Source organism: Onychomys torridus, chromosome 15 (assembly GCF_903995425.1).
Source record: "Onychomys torridus chromosome 15, mOncTor1.1, whole genome shotgun sequence".
NCBI lineage: Eukaryota > Metazoa > Chordata > Mammalia > Rodentia > Cricetidae > Onychomys > Onychomys torridus.
This window is the reverse complement of record NC_050457.1, coordinates 64,212,318-64,229,299: the sequence shown is the minus strand read 5'-3', so window position 1 is coordinate 64,229,299 and position 16,982 is coordinate 64,212,318.

Genomic DNA, 16,982 nt, shown 5'->3' with positions numbered 1-16,982 from the left:
ATGCCTGTAGTACATGCCTTTAATCCCAGCACTTGGGAGGCAAAGCTAGGCAGATCTCTGTGTGTTCAAGGATACAGCCAGCATGGCGACACACGCATTTAATCTCAATACCAACCATAAAAGACCTGGAGGTCTGTACAGACAGGTAGTGATGAGGAGGTCGTGTTGTTGGGTTTACAACCAATGAGAAGGCAGAACAGAAAGTCTATAAAAAAGAAAAAACACACAGAAGTAGCCCTCTTGCAGAGAGAAAAGACAGAACAGCAGTGAAGGGTAAGGTTTTCAGCTCTCAGCTATTACTCTGACCTCTTGGCTTTTAACCCTGCAATTGGCTCTGTGTTTCTTATTTAACAAGATGGTTACATCTACAGTCAAGTTGACAAAAGACCAGCCAGCACAATAGTTTGGTTTCCCCCTAGGTTCCTGGCCTACCTGGTCTCAGGTTCTATGCCACCCCTAGTAGTGTCAAGGATGGGTTCCATCCCATGGAGTAGGCCTTAAATCTGATCAGATGCTGGCTGGTTACTCCACAGACTTTGTGCCACTATTGCATTAGCACATCTTGCAGGCGGGCCATCATTGTAGATCAAACAGTTCACAGAATGTTGATGTCTACCTTTCCTTTCATAGTGTGCAGAGTACCTTCTAGAACCATGGACACTAATCATGAACACAACTGTAAGCAAAGTTGAAGGCTTAGTCTAGTTAGCTGGTCACTATAATCTATGACAAATTACCTTATCTCCATTTTCTAACCTCCACAATTACATCACAATGTCAGCTACCTTACAGGTTTTAAGAGTGAACAAAAATTACTTATTTACAGATCACAGTGACGATGCTATATGAACTTAACACACATAAACTGATACTATAATGAGCAGTTGTTAAATGCTGAACATGGGTTGCTTGAAAACTGGCCCTTTAGATGGATAGGACTTTCAATTTTTCAAAGAGATACTATAAACTTGCAGTGTTTTTTTCTTATAGCAGCATGGTAACAAGGTAAAAATTGTACCTCAATGACAAAGATGTCTCAGAAACTTTCCCAAGGTGACCTTAGTAAGCAGCCATGGTCTAGGCACAGTCCATTTATCCATTTACCTTGGCCTACCAGCTTCCACTGCCAACACTCTATTCTCATTTGACTGACTTATACACCACTGTTCATCAGACTTTCACATTATTTGTAATCCCCCTGCTCTAGCAGATAATGACTCCAAATTCCAGGTCTACAGAGATGAGGACTGCAGTACTCAGCTCTCAGGAGCCAGAGGAAGCCATATACTGGGAGCCACTGACAACTGATGGCTGTCCTCCTCTCCTGTCTAATCTAACTTCTGTCTGGCTCACACTGTCTGGTCACCTCTGTAAGAAAGGTCCTGACAGCCTAGCCTGATGCTTATAAGGCTTATCAACATCTTCTGGTTAGCATCCTATTTGTATGCAAATAAGCCACTTGCTTTTGTTGCTTGTGGATTAATCATCACTATAAATTGGAGCCCTTGTCTTCTGGATGCAGAGAGTTTGGGAATATAGGGGCTTCTGGAAGTAACTTTGTAGGATAAGAAGTGCCATTTCTCAAAGCTAGAGAGATGTTTCCATGGGTAAAGTAATTATACCACCAAGCATGAGGAACTAAGTCTCATCTCATCTCCAGCACTCACAAATTCACATTAAAAAAAAAAAAAAAAGGCCGGACACTGACTCTTGTCTGTGTTCTCAGTGCTCGGGATGAAACAGAAGGATATTTGAGCATCCTTGGGGGCAATAAATGGCCAGCTAGCCTAGCAGAACCGATGAACTCTAAGTTCTGTGAAGGACTCAGTCTCAAAAAATAAGATAGCAAATTGAGGAAGACACCTGGCACATACCCCAGGCTTCCATATCCATGCATGTATGTGTACACACACATGCAATTGCAAACACTAGTGCACACTGACACAGAGAGGAGAGAGAGAGAAACAGACTCAGGTACATGTAGGTTTCTACAGATTTACCCTTTAAACTGGAGGTTGGGACAAGTGAGCTGGCTTAGAGGGTAAAGGCACTTGCATTGAAGTCTGATGCCCTGAGTTCAATCCCAGGAAACCCACACAGTAGAAGGAAAGAACCAACTCCCAATATTTGTTCTCTGACCTCCACACAAACACATGTGCATGGCCACACAGATACACACACACACAAACACACACACACGCACACACAAACTAAATAAGTACAAAAACATTTATTTTCATTTACTCTGTGTGTGTGTGTGTGTGTGTGTGTGTGTGTGTGTGTGTGTGTACTTACATTATCTGTAAACTTGGTGATAATCATCTTTACCTGATAAATCATCTTTCCAACTCAAAACCAAAAAAAAAATTTTTTAAGTCATTGTGCTTGAATCAAAACAATATTAGTCTATTAATCAACTGTTTTTCAATAGAAGCTATTTTAAATAAACCTATATGTCAACTATTGACTGTTTTTATGTGAATAATCTCATTCTATTACTATGAAAAAGCACAAATATTATCACATGAGAGTCAATAAATAATTTAACATTTCAAGAGGTTTGATGGAAAACATAAGTCAAAATGAAGAATAAAAGAAGTCACCTCATTTGAAAATAAAGACATGATTAAAAACCCACAAGTGCTCACTGAAAATCGAATCATTGTAATTGACAACTACCCCAAAACAAAGTAATCGCCAAGGAGAGCTGACGTCACCTCCAGCACCAGACCTGAGAGGTGCTGCAAGACTGCAGGTCAGCCTCCCAGGTGTGCAGAGAGATCAAACATGTGCAGTGAGGGGGGAAAGGTGGTGACCTACCGAAATGCATTCAATCACACCAAATACCAATTTTTGTCAGCAGACTCTGAGACTGCTTCCCCGAAACATTTTTTGTGCTATTGTCTCAAAAATAATAATTAAAACCAGTTGTGTTTGATACAGATATCAACGTGAAATCGAAAGAAACAAGGTGAAATGGTGGTCTGGTGTTTACCTCCGAGCTGCAACAGCTACGTAGGCCCTGTGAGGCCTGGGCGACGTAAGAGCCACAGACTCAAAGCTTGCTGCTTTCTGATTTGCTCTTCTCAAAACCTAGGTGGGTGCTTAGCACCCTTAGGACCAAGGAGTGGCACAGGATCTCAAGGCATCAGGGACTGCAGTCACTCCCAGATCAGAAGAGTTGGAACAGTCAGAGTAGGCCAACTTGCCCCTAGTGAGAAAATCCCCCACATAGAGACACACAACACTTCAGTCCCAGTGTCAAGCAGGTATCCGGGTGTGGCTGGGAGACACGGCTTTGATATCAACAGAGCTCCTGCTGTTGGGGAATATTATTTTAAGGGGTGTTACTTTTGTTTATGTTGCATTTGTTTAACTCTGTGAAGCTGTGTTACTCTGCCTGTCTAAAACACCTGATGGTCTAATAAAGAACTTACTGGCCAATAGCGAGGCAGAAGAAAGGATAGGTGGGGCTGGCAAGCAGAAAGTGTATATAGAAGGAGAAAACTGGGAGGATCTAGCAGCCAGAGAAGGAGGAAGACATCAGTCCAGCCACCCAGCTACACAACCAGCCACAGAGTAGCAGTAAGATTTACAGAAGTAAGAGAATAGGAAAAGCCCAGAGGCAAAAGGTAGATGGGATCATTTAAGTTAAGGAAAGCTGGCTAGAAACAAAGCCAAGCTAAGGCCAGACATCCATCATTAAGAATAAGCCTCCATGAATAATTTATTTGGGGCTGGGTGGCAGGACCCCCAAAAAAGAGTAAAACCTCCGAACAACAACCTGCTCCAACCTTTAGAGCAGTGGTTCTCAACCTGTTGGTTATGACCCCTTTGGGGTCCAATGGACCTTTCACAGGGGTTGCCTAAGACCATAGGAAAACATAGATCTTTACATTACAATCCCTAACAGTAGCAAAGTTACAGTTATGATGTAGAAACAAAAATGATTTTATGGTTGGGGTCACCACAGCATGAAGAACTGTATTAAAGAATTGCAGCATTAGGAAAGTTGAGACCCACTGCTGTAGAGGATAATAAAAAAGGAAAATGAGACCTGACAGTATGCCTTCGACTCTTCCTCCAAGCCCACACATTCTCCAGTACAGTGTTTTTAATGCTAACCTCCTCAATCCTCAAATTAGTGGCACTGGATGGCGGGATACAAGCTGTTTGTTACAGAAAACAAAAACAAAAACAAAACCACCCAGGGAATAGCACCATCAGCATGTTTGGAATAAATGCACTCCTCTGAATCCCAGTGGCTTGAACTCCACTCTGGGCTGCCACACTAGGAAAGGAGAGCCAGGCTTGGAGTGGAAGGCCGTCAAATGTAGACTAATGGGTAGCACAGACAGACAGTAAAACCAAGGAGGAGAAGAAAGCAGAAAACAGGGAGCTGTCTCTTTCCAGCAGCCTGGGTTTCCCATCAGATGTGTCAATGTCCCCTAATTGAGTCACCTGCAAACCATACAGTCCACTTCAGCAGAGGAGCTCACAGGAGATGCCACCAGGGAAGATCTTAGCTCTGTCCTCACTGAAGACCTCGTCGTTAATACCTTCTGAATCCCACTTCAATTAAAAGACATGAAATTCTTCCCCACATGCCCTCAGCTTTGTGTTTCAAAAAAGAAAAAGGCAAATTCTTATTCTTTTGTCATCCTCTGATTGCTGCGCCCTGAAAGCTCTAACAGCACCTGGTGTCGGAGCATTGCTTCGGGGGCAACACCATTTTAATTGCTCCCTGCATGGATGGCAGTTTATGGGGCTTTCTTCACTCGGTATTTAACGGCGTCACCGCTGATGGACTTTCGCTGCTGGAGAGCATGCCCTGGTCTCCTGCACACTGTTTTATAACTGATGGGAGAAGCTGCCCTCTCATTTGGTGAATTGCGTCTGGCCTTTTCAGCCCAGTGGTCATTAATGTTTGTTCTCATCCGATGGGCAGTCACAGCATTGCAGCTCTCATTAGTTCCCGCTCAATTAAGAGTAATGCGCCTCTCCCCAGTGGCTCAAGCGCTGCTACCAGTGTGCTCAAACGCTGTGCCAACGGCACAGTGGGAAGGAGTGAGGAGGTTGCACCAGCTCCTGATGCTGCCCTTCCCAGACTGAGAGTACAAGACCCCTGCTAGTTCCTCCAGCCCCTCCCATCCTCGCACTTCCCCATGAGCAAGGCTGCTAACTGGCAAGGCTGCATGCGTCCATGTCCCAGCAAGGGCCCTAAAGCATGTACGTAAATTAGCTCATGCAGTCACCGCAACATTTTGATGAGCTCCAAGATCAAAGAGCGCCCTGAAACAGTTCAGGTTCTCTTCTTGACACCTAGGAGGCTGGCCCTTGGGCACGCCATGAAGAAGAGGAAACCTGTTCTGTTGTTCTTGAACTAGATCTAACTGGCAGTAATGTCAACCGCCGGGGTCAGTTTCTCCTTGGGTGAATCCCTGTCCTTTTGTTCCTGTGCCTTGGACTGTCCCCACAGTTGCAGAAACTGGCAAGTGGTCACCAGGGACCTGAAGGAAAGAAAGGAACAAAACAAAATTTCCTAACTCCAGGTAACAGCATGTTTATACACCTGCAGTGAATTGGGTTTGGAGATAGCCAACTGGAGCTGAGCTAGCAAGCAGTTCCGGGGAGGACACTTGGCTAATATATCAAAACTTTAAGTACATATGCCCTTTCATTTAGGCCTTCTACTGTTTGGGATTTATCCTGAAGAATGAAGAAAGAAACTGAGAGGATGGCTGTTTGGTAAATAGCCTGCCAAATAAGCAAACAAGGCCTGAGTTTGGATCCTGAGCACCTGTGTAAAAAGCTAAGCATGACAGCACATGCCTATCCTCCAACACTAGGGAGGGAGAGACCACCGGATCCCTGGAGCTGGCTGACCAGCTTGTCTAGTTGAATTGGTGAGACCCAGGTACAGTGAGAGATCAGAAAAATAAACTGGATAGTAAACAAGGAAGATCAAACGCACCACACACACACACACACACACACACACACACACACACACACACACACACACACACATGATCAAGTATGCATACAAAATAACAAATGGAAGATAAGTGTCTGTCTGAGGATATTTGTTTATTATCTTAATAGCATAATACTGTAGAGTTCAAATGAAGGACTGGCTAACTAAATTATAGTACATTTGCATAATGGATTATTATATAGCCATAAAAATATAGGGCATTTCTGGTATGTTCACGATCCTAGGCTCAATCCCTGGCAGTGCACACACAATGATGATGTATTGGTTACTTTTCTTTTGCTTTGATAAAATACCATGACCAGGTCACTGTATAGAAGAAAGAGTCTACTTAGGCTTTAGGTTCCAGAGGGTTAGAGTCTATGATGGAGAAACAAAAGGATGGTAGTAGAAGCAGAGGGCTGAGGGCTCACGTCTCAAACTGCAAGTGAAAGACCCCCACAGGAGATCTTTCCTCAGGAGAGACCCCGAACCCAAGGAACACGCCAAAACCACGGATCAGATGCAAACAGCAAGAGGGTTTATTCAAATGCACAGGTACCTGGGGCGACAAAGTCTCTGGGAAGACTTGCACGCCTTCCTAGGGGAAGGGGGACTTTTTATAGGATCCTAGGGGCAGAAGCGCGGTTACAGAAGCGAGAAGCATAGTTACAGGGTTCCCATTGGTTGATTCAAATAAGGCCAGGGTGAACTTGGGGACTATCTTTAATTTTCAGAAATGGGCAGCTGTTTGTTCTCCAAGGCCAGGTGGCCAATTATAGATATCTTGTTCTGACTCAAGGTTTTTCTCCCAAGGCCGGGTGTTTGACATCTCCTGCTTTGACTCAAGGTTACTTTTTCAAGGCCGGGTGTTCGACCATAGTTATCTCTCTCAAGGCGGTTTCTTAGGCTAAGTTACTGAGACGGGAGGGGGGGGGGCATTTCATTCCCCCATTTTCTTTTGTTTTAAATGGAATCTTTCATTTTAGGATGGAGAATAAGGGGTCAATTCCATCTCTGACTGTCGGAGCCTCTGATATTGCTGGGTTAGGACCAAAGCCTGGACAACAGAAACCCTATCCTTGATGAATTGTACCAATCTGTTGAAGATATATAGCCCAAATAATAAAATGAGCAGGAGGATGATTAGGGGGCCCATAATGGTGGAGACAAGGGTGGTAAACCAGGGTGACCTTTGGAACCATCCTTCAAACCATCCCTGTTGAGACTCGAATAGTTGTTGTCTCTGTTTTAATCTTTCTCTCAATTTAGCCATGTTATCCCTGACTACTCCAGTATGATCTGCATAGAAGCAACATTCTTCTCTAAGGGCCGCACATAGGCCACCTTCTTGTAGGAAGAGGATGTCTAACCCCCTCCTGTTTTGTAAAACAACCTCAGATAGCGATGTAAGGGATTTTTCCAGGGCACTTATGGATTCCTCTAGGGCCTGGATATCAGTGTGCATAGCCATCTGTAGTTGTTTGAATTGTGCAGTTTCCTATGCCTGTGGCCATACCCCCGACAGTCAATCCCCCCAGCAGTAAGGCCATTGTCATAGTCACGGGTTCTCGAGGGAATCTGTGTCGTTCCTCATAATAGGTAAATACATATTCGGGGGTATGATAAACAATTTTGGGCCATAATTCTATCAATATACAATAATCAGAGGTCAGATTAAGTACTGCCATTGAAATACATGGAGTCAACCCAGTGCTGCAGGCCCAATAGGTTCCAGTGGGGGCTACCAGGTAGTAGGAGCCCTCGATCATCTGTTGGGTGGTATTGCACAGGAACTGGTGAGACTTGGGCATCTTTCCTATACATAATCCTTGTCCCGCAACTTCGGATAGGGTCAATCTATGTTGAGGGGTGCGGGTGCATTCTGTGGATGGGGTAGTGTGGTTAGTGAAATTCCCCGTAACAGCAACCCCTTTGTAATAAGGGGGACTTGAAATTAGGCAAAGCCAGCAGCTTCTGGTTTTGTTTGGGGCAGTGAGGTTGAGGGTTAGATATGCCCCTTGGATTAATTCTAGGAGCCTATCTCCAGTGCCTGGTCTTACAAGGGAAGCAGTGGTGGCCATGCTAACTGTAGGGGACAATGTAGTAGATTGGTGGGGGACCTGGGCTGGGGCTCTCTCAGGTTGTGAAGGTGACTTCTGTTCTGGGAGAACAGGGTTGGGGCCCACATGAACGTTAACTGATTCTATTTTTTGCTTTATTTGGAAGGTGAATCCCTTGTCTGCTCCTGTCATATAGAACCTAACTCCCCAAGATCGCCCATCGGTCCATGAAGAGAACTTTGTGCCCTTCGGGGTAAAGGAAATGTTTAGTGAATCTTCTCCCTTCCAACTTCGTCCCACCCTGATGAGATCCCAACTGGAACTAGGCTCCCAGTATGCGTCCCCGGTCGTTTCACATCCCCATTTTGCACAATAAAGAGATTCTAGTCCCCCACATTTGTAAGCCGTATCCCAATCCCTTCCGTCCCTAGGGCATACATATAGCTGGGTCTGCTGCAGCTTTCTATAGGCTGACTGTGTTAGGCAGCCAGGTGAGTCGGCTATATAGTGCCCTTGGGTTGTATCCCCAGTCTGTATGGCCCGCTTTTTCCGGGACATAACATTGTTGTGGTCTGAATCTAGGACAGAGGGCCTATTGGTGTGGGTGTACTCGGGGATATCCCAGGTATCCAGCCTAGCGACTAGATCACATATCTTGGGAGTCAAGAAGGGCCACCATGTCTTAGGGGCGTGTTGAGCAGTCGTGGACCAGACCATGTCCCCAGTCTGGGAAATGACCTGCCAGGTAATTTTCTTAACCAGGTAGGGGCTCTCTGGTGATGCCCCTCCTAACGTTAGGAGGGCTACTAGGGGGATTAGGGGGACCCACGGGTAAGTCTTATCTTTAGTGGGTTTGGAGAGCGTTGAACTTTCCATGTAGATGTCTTGGTGCTCTCAGCTTCGTCGGGTTCTTTGGCGGCCTTCACATGTGACATGTGGACCCACGCTGCTATCCCGTCAACCTTGAGTGCAGTGGGAGTAGTTAGCAAGACAGTGTATGGTCCTTTCCACCTCGGCTCTAGGTTCTTGGATTGATGGCGCCGGACCCAGACAGAGTCCCCAATCTTGAATGGGTGAGGCACCACCGGGCGGTTCAGTTGCTCCCAGTAGGCATCGGCCAGGGGTTTCCACACTGTCTTTTGTACCAGTTGGAGGGCTTGAAGGTGCACCTCCAGGGTAGGGCTAGTGGCAAAAGAGGAGATATCAGGGTGAAGAAAGTTTATTATTGGTGGGGGAGTCCCATATAAAATCTCAAACGGGGTTAGGCCGTGAGGCCCAGGAGTATTCCGGGCTCGGTAAAGGGCTAGTGGGAGTAGGAGCACCCAATCTCTAGTGCCAGTTGCGAGCGTTAATTTGGTTAAAGTCTCCTTAATGGTTCTATTCATACGTTCTACCTGCCCTGAGCTCTGGGGGCGGTATGCACAATGGAGTTTCCAATCGATCCCCAATAGCCTGGCCACCTTCTGACTTACCTGGGAGATGAAGGCGGGGCCCATTGTCTGACCCTAGTATCTGGGGCATTCCATACCTGGGAAAGATGTCATCCAGGAGTTTCTTGGTTACCACGGTAGCAGTCTCTTTCTTGGTAGGGAAGGCCTCTGTCCATCCTGAAAAAGTGTCTACAAAAACCAGAAGGTATGTGTATCCATACAGCCCGGGTTTTACCTCGGTGAAGTCAAGTTCCCAATGGACTCCGGGGCGGTGGCCTCGCAGGCGGCTTCCTCTGTTCAGATGGGTTTTTCCTGGGTTGACTTGGGCACAAGCAGGGCAGCTGGAAGTCACCTGTTGGAGGACCTGTTCCTGATTCAATAATACAGTGTTCGAAGCCTCATCAGCCAGAAGGGCCTTCATCTTGTTTTTGCTTAAGTGGTTTAGCGCGTGGAGGAACTTGAGCATGTATTTAGTGTGGGAAGTTGGCATAACTAATTTGTCATCTATGATGTAAGCTTGTTGTTCGGGGCTCCATTCCGCCCCCATTTTCTTTGCTAGTTCCTGGTCCTCTGGGCTGTAGGGCATGGGGTCCCTGCTTGGCTGTTGGTCGTCCTGCAAGACCAGCAGCTGGTCGCCCCTGGGGGGTTGTAAGGCCACTGTCCGGGCCGTCAGATCGGCCAGCCGATTTCCCCGCGCTATTACAGAGTCATCCTTTTGGTGCCTGGGACAGTGTATAATGCTGAGCTGATGTGGGAGGAACAAAGCCCTTAAGAGGTCTAAAATTTCTTTTTTGTTTTTAATTTCCTTGCCCTCTGAGGTCAAGAGGCCTCTCCTCCTGTATATTTCTCCATGTACATGGGCAGTGGCGAAGGCATATCTGCTATCGGTATAGACCGTGAGTCTCTTACCTTCCGCCATCCGGAGGGCCTGGGTCAGTGCGACCAGCTCTGCCTTTTGGGCCGATGTTCTGGGCGGCAGCGGCGAGGCCCAAATTACCTCTGATGCGGTAGTGACTGCTGCTCCGGCCCTCCGTTCTCCTTCTTGGAGAAAGCTGCTCCCATCCGTGAACCAGATGAAATCTGGGTTCGACAGCAGTTGATCTGTTAGGTCGGAGCGGGTACTATGGGTCTCCGCCAGAATCTGGAGGCAATTGTGCTCCTCTGATGGGTCTGGCAAGGGCAGTAGGGTAGCGGGATTGAGGGAGACAACTGGTCCGAACACCACTCGGTCTGTGTCTAACAACAGAGCCTGGTAGTGGGTCATCCTGGAATTTGAGAGCCATTTATCTGGAGGCTGCCGGACCAGAGCTTCCACCGCATGGGAGGATAACACAGTTAATGACTGTCCCAAAGTCAGTTTCCCTGCGTCCTTGAGCAAGACAGCGATGGTGGCTACCATGCGCAGACAAGGGGGCCAACCTGCAGCCACCGGGTCCAATTTCTTGGATAGATAAGCTACAGGTCTCTTCCATGGCCCCAGTCTCTGTACCAGCACTCCTTTTGCAAAGCCTGAGTTCTCGTCCAAGAATAGTTCAAAGGGCTTAGTCAGATCTGGTAGGCCAAGAGCTGGTGACTCGAGTAAAGTTCTCTTAATTCGTTGAAAGGCCTGTTGTTGCTCCTCTCCCCAGTGGAACATGACCCCAGGCTTGGTGAGAGGATATAGAGGGGCAGCCATCTCAGAAAAACCTGGGATCCAGAGGCGGCAGTAGCCGGCTGTACCTAGGAACTCCCGCACCTGGCGGGGGTTCCTTGGAGGGGGTATGGAGATTATGGCCTCCTTCCTTGCTTCCGTGAGCCATCTCTGTCCTCCCTCCAGGGTGTAACCCAGGTAAATGACTTTGCTTTGGCAAATCTGGGCCTTCTTGGCCGAAGCCCGATAGCCCTTCTGTCCCAGTTTAGTCAAAAGGGTCCGAGTGCCTCTCAAACATTCAGCTTAGGTTCTGGCTGCTAGGAGGAGGTCATCCACATATTGGAGCAAGATTAAGGCCGGGTGCTCGACCCGGAACTCGGCCAGGTCTGAATGTAGGGCCTCATCAAAGAGGGTCGGGCTGTTCTTAAACCCCTGGGGGAGCCGAGTCCAGGTCAACTGTCCTGAAAGTCCCATTTCTGGGTCTCTCCATTCAAAAGCGAATAGCAGCTGGCTCTGGGGATGCAATCTCAAACAGAAGAAGGCATCCTTTAAGTCCAGTACCGTATACCAAATATGGGTTGGTGGAAGAGTGCTGAGGAGGTTATAAGGGTTTGGCACCGTGGGGTGTATATCTTCAACCCATTTATTAACCTCCCTCAGGTCTTGAACCGGTCTGTAATCCCCTGTCCCAGGCTTTTTTACCGGCAGGAGGGGGGTATTCCAAGGGGATCGACAGGGCACAAGTACCCCCTGGTCCAGGAGCCTCCGGATGTGTGGTTTAATGCCCTCGTGGGCTTCCCGGGACATGGGATACTGTTTGATTGAAACAGGAGTGGCGGAGGCTTTTAACTGAATAACAAGTGGGGGTTGGTCGCGAGCCAGCCCCAAGCCGCCAGTCTCTGCCCATGCCGAGGGAAATTCTCTCAACCAGCCCTGTATCCCTTCCGGTGGCTCCTTAGAGGACTTGGATTCAAAGAGGCGGTATTCCTCTTCCAGTCTTAGGGCTAGGACTTGTAGGGGGGTCCCTTTGGGTCCCGTAATGGTCGACCCCTTGTCTTCAAAATAGATCTGAGCCTTGAGCTTAGTCAACAGGTCTCGGCCCAATAATGGGTGAGGGCAATCAGGTATATGTAGAAAAGAGTGGGTTACCTGTCCAGATGCCAGCTGAACCTTTCTCTTGGTGGTCCATCGATATCTCCTGCTACCTGTGGCCCCCTGGACCAAAGCTGTGCGGTCACTGAGAGAGCCTCCGGTATGGGTCAGGACTGAATGTTGAGCTCCGGTGTCCACTAGGAAGGTCACTGGCTGCCCCCCCGATCTTGAGAGTTATCCTAGGCTCAGGGGGGCGGGGCTCCTGGCCTTGACCTCCCTAATCCTCCAGATTGAGGAGGTCCGTGGCTCTTGTCTTAGTTTTTCCAGGCCCTCGGGGTTTCTTTGGGCAGTCACGAGCCCAATGTCCTCTTGCTTTGCAGTAAGCGCACTGGTCTTTGTCAAGGGGTGTCCTTCTTTGATCTCCCTTCCTAACTCCCTCTCTGACCTGTCCCTGAGACACTACAGCGGCCAGGACTTTACTTATTTCTCTATGACGTTTTTTATCTCTCTCCTCCTGTCTCTGCCACATTCTCTCCTCCCGCTCTTTGGGAGTTTCTCTCTTATTAAAAGCTTTCTCTGCCTCCTTCAACAAATCTGACAAATTGAGCGAATTCAATCCCTCTAGTCTCTGTAACTTGGCCCTTATATCTGGACTTGACTGATAGATGAAAGACAAGATGACGCTCGGCGCCTGTCCTGGATCTTCCGGATCATATGGAGTATACATCCTATAGACCTCTTTAAGTCTTTCCAGGAATGCTGCCGGAGTCTCATCCTTTCCCTGGACCACATTTCTAACCTGAGCCAAATTGGTGGGGCGCCTAGCAGCCCCCCAGAGACCCGCTAAGAGCAACTGGCGAAAGAGACGTAGGTGCTCCCTACCTTCTGGGGTCATGAAGTCCCAGTTCGGGCGGGTGAGGGGAAAGGCTGCATCAATAACATTTGGCAGTTGGGTGGGTCTTCCATCGTCTCCAGGAACCTGCTTCTGAGCCTCCAAGAAGACTCGCTGCTTCTCCTCCACTGTCAGGAGGGTCTGCAGTAACTGCTGACAGTCATCCCATGTAGGCTGGTGGGTCATTAAAATGGACTCAATCAGGTTAGTCAAGGCAACAGGGTCCTTAGAGAAAGGAGGATTATGCTGCTTCCAGTTGTAAAGATCAGAGGCCGAAAACGGCCAGTATTGAAGCTGGTGATTGGGTCCCTCCCGGAGGGGGAAGGCCCTGGATACTTTGGCTGGTTCATTGCGCTTTCCTCGTAGGCGACCGGCAATTGGGGAGGGAGCTGGGGTCTCCTCCTCCCGCTGTCCATGTAGAGGATATTCGGGGACCGCTGGCGGCACTGGTGCCGCGGAGGTGACCACCGGTCCCTCCGGCGCTGGCGTGGGGGCCGCCGGTCTCTCCGGTGCCGGCATGGGGGCCGCCGGTCTCTCCGGCGCCCGATTCCCCGGATACGGCGGTGGGTCCTCTGTCAAGAGGTCAATAAGGTGTGAATTGGGGTCTGGGGGAAGGACAGGGGTCTTAGGGAGATCCTTTCGTGGGAGAATAGGGTAAAGGGAGGAGGTAGGAGGGGCGAGAGGGGGCGGCGGTGCTGTCGGGCCTGGGGCGCTGGAGGGGAGAGAAACGGCCTAACCCATGGGGGGGGGGTACGGTCTCTAGGAGTTTCCATATGGCGATGTATGGGACCTGGTCCGGGTGGCCATGGGGACCCAGAGCGAAGACTTTTCCCTCCACCTGTGAAATAAGACTGAGGTTAAAGGTTCCCTCGCGAGGCCATCCTACATTCATCGTGACCCAGTCAGCCTCGCAAAGGGTGATCCATTTCTTCTTCTTGACCATGAGTCCCTCGCTGTTGGCTCGTGCCTTCACGTCTGACCAGTGGTCAAGCGTGAGGCTCAAGGGGGTGGTGACAGTCTGTCCCATGGCTGTTTCTAGGAGGAGAGCGGTCAAACAGAAAATGACAAACGACAGACAAATGCAAATAAGACTGACACGCGCTGCGCGGCTTCGGCTCCAAACCGAGAGCAGAAACTCAGACGGAGAGTGCTGTGAGGGTCCGGATCCCTCGTCTCCAACCAACTCCACGTATCCCTCGGATACATGAGTGGCCCCGAAAAACCGTGCCCCTGAGGGGACTTCAGACACCCGTGGAACGTCTTCCAGGGTTACGGTGAGCGAAGTCCGAGCCCGTCAGCTCCTTCTGGCTCCACCGCCACAGACAGATTATCAGATGCGCGTGGACCGACAAACAACAATCAAACAGGACAGGGATGACATATAGTGAGGCTGGCCGGCTTACCTCCTGACGGTGGGTCGGTGGTCCTGGGGAGGGGTCTCTATCTCGGTGGAACCTCCAATGAAAGACCCCCTGTAGTGGATAGGCATCCCAGCATTGGCCTGGAAGTTCCAACCCCCACTGAGGCTTCGGTAATGGTCACACCCACAAGGCGGGGCAGAGGAGGAAGCAGAAGACGAAGGATCGGGAAGAACTCGCTCTCTTGGTTCCGGGACGCCGGACGCGAGAGGTGGACCGAGCAGAGTTCTCCAGAGAACGCCGCCGCCGGACTACCCTCTACCTTGCCAGACTCTGCGACCTACCCCTTCATTTGTAAGTTACCCCACAAAATAAACTTCCCTTTTAACTACGTGGAGTGGCCTTAATAATTCCACCAATAACCCCCAAGGGAGATCTTCCCTCAGGAGAGACCCCGAACCCAAGGAACACGCCAAAACCATGGATCAGATGCAAACAGCAAGAGGGTTTATTCAAATGCACAGGTACCTGGGGCGACAAAGTCTCTGGGAAGACTTGCACGCCTTCCTAGGGGAAGGGGGACTTTTTATAGGATCCTAGGGGCAGAAGCGCGGTTACAGAAGCGAGAAGCATAGTTACAGGGTTCCCATTGGTTGATTCAAATAAGGCCAGGGTGAACTTGGGGACTATCTTTAATTTTCAGAAATGGGCAGCTGTTTGTTCTCCAAGGCCAGGTGGCCAATTATAGATACCTTGTTCTGACTCAAGGTTTTTCTCCCAAGGCCGGGTATTTGACATCTCCTGCTTTGACTCAAGGTTACTTTTTCAAGGCCGGGTGTTCGACCATAGTTATCTCTCTCAAGGCGGTTTCTTAGGCTAAGTTACTGAGACGGGCGGGGGGGGGGGGGGGGGGGGGATTTCACAAGCATGAAGCAGAGAGATCAAACTGGGAATGGCTTGTGTCTTTAAACTCTCAGAGCCTGCCCTAGATGATGTACTTCCTCCCAAAGACCACACCTCCTAACCCTACCAAGAGCACCATCAATGGGATATCTCATTCAAACAAGCAAATCATAATAGTAATAGATAATTCTGTTTTAAATCTCAATGAAAGAATATCTACCATATCTGTCAAGCAGAATGGTAACACATTATTATGTTTTATGTGCCTACTTTCTGTTATTCTGTCCTCACACTGAAACTTCCTGACCTGAAACTGACAGTCTCATCAGAGTCATTGCCTCTGGGCAATTGCTTGTCATCAGGGTCGACAGGGATTCGTACTTTTGCTCTGTGCCCTTTTGAAGGTTTTGAATTTATGGCACAGGAATGAATCATTTATACAAAAAAAAAAACTTCTAAATAACATACAACAAACACTCAATGTTTAGGTAAGTGTTTAAGATGTTTATGGTTTATGAAAAGGAGAGACATAGAAAGATCTGCAAAAGACAATGAACAATAATCCAGTCAGCATGCCGACAAAAGAAACAAGCATTTGTCAGGGAGATGATGTAGCCTTGCCCAAGCTGGTCACATCCTCTGGCAGAGCTCTGGCCCTTTTCTTACCGTGTGGCACACATTCCTGTTTCTGGGAAAGGGTATTTACACCAGTTCAATTCTTAATCACTAAAGGCAGTCAGTTCTGTTCTGTGGGGAGCAGCTAAGATCCTAGGGAGTTATCTAGATATCACTGTACCTCCTATCTGACCTCCTCAACAAGCCACATCCCTGTTATGATTAATCTTATGTGTCACTCTGGTTAAGTTATAGCTCTCAAACATGTGGCCAAATATGTCTACATGTTTCTGTGAAAGTACTGCTGAGATAAGAAATTGACATTTACATCACTGGATTTTAAGTAAAGAAGATCCCTCTTTCCCAGAATTCAGTTAGTTGAAGGCCTTAAGAGAATAAGACTGAGATCCTCTGAGCAAGAAAACTGCCTTCAGACTCAGATCATTACATCAACCATTTCCAAGCTCTCTACCCTCCTGGCCTGTTCTGCATAGTTCAGACTCTGAGTACAATTGTGCAAACCATTTCTTTAAAATAGACCTCTGTTGAGAAGAGTGCAGGGAGGTCTTACTGCTTCTATTTCTCTGGAGAATCCCTGACTAATCCTCCCATCCATAGGGATAGATTCTTCCATCACACATCACTCATTACACATCATCCTATATGTAGCCTCTGCTGGCCTCTTATTTGCTAGTAAAAATCCAGCCCTGTTACCTAGGTCACTGTGAGTCAGCATGACTGTCTCTGTCATGAACGTAGTCTGTATCCAACATAGATATATACCTATCTGTATACCTAACCCAAGAATAAATGCTTCATAAGGGGGAAGCCAGACTTTTAATGACAACGGTTCCATTGCCAAGTGCTGGGCTTCCAACGTAATCAACATCCAAAGCAGCTTTGGAGGAAAGAAGAACATGAAGAAAAAGAAAACCAAAAAGTACAAACAGCTCTGGAACTTGTTCTCAATTGCCATTCTGGTTTATTTTACATGTTGCTGCCCAGGCAGCCACCTGAAAACCTGC